The sequence below is a fragment of the Propithecus coquereli genome, unplaced genomic scaffold (genome assembly GCF_000956105.1).
Source record: "Propithecus coquereli isolate 6110/MARCELLA unplaced genomic scaffold, Pcoq_1.0 Scaffold362, whole genome shotgun sequence".
Taxonomy (NCBI): domain Eukaryota; kingdom Metazoa; phylum Chordata; class Mammalia; order Primates; family Indriidae; genus Propithecus; species Propithecus coquereli.
The window spans coordinates 326,942-330,731 of NW_012149308.1; positions in this window are offsets into that span (position 1 = coordinate 326,942).

Below are 3,790 nucleotides of genomic sequence, written 5' to 3' on the forward strand. Positions count from 1 at the left end.
TTCCTTATATTTTTGTTGTTTCTGCCGCCTGCTAAATGGCAATGTTTTATTTCCTTTCTCTTCCACAGTGATTCGGACATGACGTGGCCTGTGTTCTTGTAATTAAACAATTATTATAAAAGCAATACACTGCAGAGACATCAGGAAGTAAAGATAAGCAAATGGAGTGAAACATACCCAGAATCCCACCGATCCCGAGACTCCCACTATAAACAGATTGGTGTATATCTTCCAAAATGTCTTCTAGACATGTAAACACATCTGTACATGAGCACACAATAGAATACCCTAGAGAAGTAAGGCTACGAATCCGTCTGTGGCCTGCTTTGACGGACATATCATGTGAATAGCTCTGCATGTGAACACATGACGTTCCCCTATATCATTTTGAACGCCTGCAATGTATTCCACTGAATGGGGGTAACATAATTTAAACAGTTGCCCTATTGTGGATTCGTTTATTAACTCTTTGCTATTACTAATGAGATTGTGATGAATAGGCTTGTTAAAACCTTTATCTTTGAGCAGATGGTTACTTCTGCAGGATAAATTTGAAGTAGTGAAATTACTAAGCCAACAGGCATGAGCATTTTTCAGGCTTTTTGTTATGTAATGCCAGACTACCTTCTGGACATGTTACACCAAATTTATGTTCCATTAGTATGTATATTTGATATTGGTTTTGACCTTTGCTAAAGTTTTAAGTGGTGAAGAATCACATACATCCTGTTTTATTTCGTATTTCTTCAATCACCGGTTAAGTTCAACATTTTTCACGGGTGGTGTCAGCCGCCGGGATGACCCCAACGGTCCCCGCCTCCTGGTGCTCACACTCCCGTGCAATGCGCTGTCCCAGCGTGTCAGGGCTGATCTGCATGACCGATAGAAACCGAGGGAGCGATCATCTGTCACTTCTGACGCTAGACTATAAAAGATATTTTTTGTTTTGTGTCATTCACGTGTCCTTTGTTCTTTGTAGCTTAACATGTGCTCAGTTTTGTGAAAGGTGCATGGACGCCTCTGCCTCTTTCTTGGGTCACTTCTGACGCTTCTACCTCGGCTTGTCCTGGAGGGAACGAGCTGCACCGCCGCAGGCAGCCTCGTGAGAAGAACTGGGGCCCGCTGCCAACAGCCAGAGCGGGGCTGGGGGTTCCGGTCCACGTGCACGCAATGCGAGTGGGGTGACCAGCCATCTCGGGACTGAAGATTAGCCAGGACACAAGACTTTCAGTGCTAACACCAGTGAAGTCACAGGCAAACCGGGATGAGTTGGTCACCTACGCGTGAATGAGCCATCTTGGAAGCAGGTCCCCCAGTCCTGGTCAAGCCTTCAGATGCCTACCCTGCTAGTTGGCGTCCTGAGTGTGACCTCCTGTAACACCCTGAGCCAGAACCATTGCCCCCACTCCCTGCGCCAAGTGGCTCCCATATTGGTTTTTTTGCAACACTGTTTTGAAGACACGCTCCCAGATCTCTGACCATCGGAAACTGCGTGAGATCATAAATGTTTATTGTTTTAAGCTGCTAAATTTGGAGGTAATTTTGTTCCACACAATTAACAAATACATTATATTTTAAAAACATTTTATAAGGATTGAAGAGATGACAAAGGTGAAAACGTCACTATTTGGGCAGAGACGGATCATGCCATACATGTGCTATAGGGACGATTGTTTTGCCGTGGGGGAAAAGATAAAGGCGATCAATAAAATGGTCACCATTGTATCGGTGACATCTTACAAAGAAACCCACACGCCTACTAGAAGAGAGACAGGCACGTGTGGACAGAAGCTCACTCTTGCTCAGTGTCCTTGGCCTGCAACACACACCTCCCCCCACCGCTGCCCCCGTCACCCTTCAGGCCTTGGCAGAAGGGACACTTCCTCAGGCAAGCAGTGCACATTCTTCTCCACCAGGTGAAGGTCACCTGGGGCATCTCTCAGGGCCACCTCACCTTTGCCACAGTTTGCACACTTATAAATTACCTCGCTGTTTGTGTTTTTTAGCGCTGTCTTCCCAGACAGATCGTAACCTTCCTGAGGTCCAGCATTGTGCCTATTTTGTTTACGCTCCTGTGCTGAGCTGACTGTCAGTATTTAGCACCTTTACGGGGCATTTTCTCCTATCCCACTTCCTGCTTCTTTCACACCAGGCTTTAAAAAATACAATTCACAGCAAGTGCTCCTGTCAGGGCTCTTCTTGCCTTGGCTTCCACCTACAGTGCTGCGCCTGTGGGGTCGCATGCTCAACCCCCACGCTCCACCTCCAAGAATTGGACCAGTCTCCTCTGCCTCCTTGGCTAGAGTTTGCTGGGTGTTTGGGAATTGACATAGTCTGAAGGAAAAAAGCAAGAGGCAAGGCATGGCCAAGCCACTAATGACCGCACCTCATGGACTCTGAACTTTAACAAGAGGAAATCTTGGGGTAAAGTGGGGTGATTGCTCAGAATTTCCAATTTCAAAACCCAGGCTAGGCCGGGCGCGGTGGCTCACACCTGTAATCCTAGCACTCTGGGAGGCCAATGCGGGCGGATTGTTTGAGCTCAGGAGTTCGAAACCAGCCTGAGCAAGAGCGAGACCCCGTCTCTACTAAAAATAGAAAGAAATTAATCGGACAACTAAAAATATATAGAAAAAATTAGCCAGGCATGGTGGCGCATGCCTGTAGTCCCAGCTACTCGGGAGGCTGAGGCAGGAGGATCGCTTGAGCCCAGGAGTGTGAGGTTGCTGTGAGCTAGGCTGACGCCAAGGCACTCACTCTAGCCCGGGCAACACAGTGAGACTCTGTCTCAAAAAAAAAAAACCCAGGCTAGCTTATCATGTGACAGTGATGTCAACTGCTGACAACGTGTCAAGGGCTGCTCTGAGAGTGTAAACTACCAGGGCGCAAGCAGGGATTTTATGATATATGGAAAGCCACCTGGTAGTGACATGGTTTACGGTGATGTGGATTTGGGTGGACTCTCCTCGGGAAGAGAGACTTGTGAACACGGGGAACAGGGTATATTGGCAAATATGAGTCATGAGGGCTTTTTCAGGAATATGTAAGAGAATTACATATGGAGCAAAAGAATGGAAAGGGAAATTAATCCTTTTGTCTGAAAAGCAAATATAATTAAAGAGATAATAACCAGAATAAACAAACCGAGAGAATGCTAGCAACTTTGCAATGATCAAGACTTGTAGTAATACTTTGGGGCATTCACCAGAAGGTGCAAGAGGTGGAGGCACCTTTTGAGAGGGCAGAGTGTGGAGGGGTAGGGGTGAAGGGCTGAAGGCCTTCCCTTTCCGATCATTGCTTCTTCCAGAAAAGCACCCTCCGATCCGACCATAAGCTGACGAGTTTCAGAAACATCTGTATTTTCATGCAACAGAAAGGCACACCTGCCATGCTGCGATTTATCCTAGATTTGTGTCTTCAGTTCTTCCTGATGTTTTCTACGTGCCTCCCAATAATATTTGTGGACAAAGGAGAGTTGACGCTTTGCACCCTATCGTTGTACATTTATTACTTCAACTTTGTTTCCTTTTTAACCACATCAGGAAGAACAGGTGTTTCTTAGTTGTAGGTGGCCTGTTTTGGACTAATATTAAGAAATGTCAAGGAAGGCATCTAAATATTTATCATTAATTTATTGAAATTCTCGGTAGATTGAATTTTGCTCGTCTCTAGACATTTCTGAAAAACATAGAGCAATTTGTCTTCATATTCTGAATACTTTTCTTAAGCTTTTTATTATAGAAATTTTCAAACGTACATCATAGTAGAGATTTGTATAAGGGATCCCCAT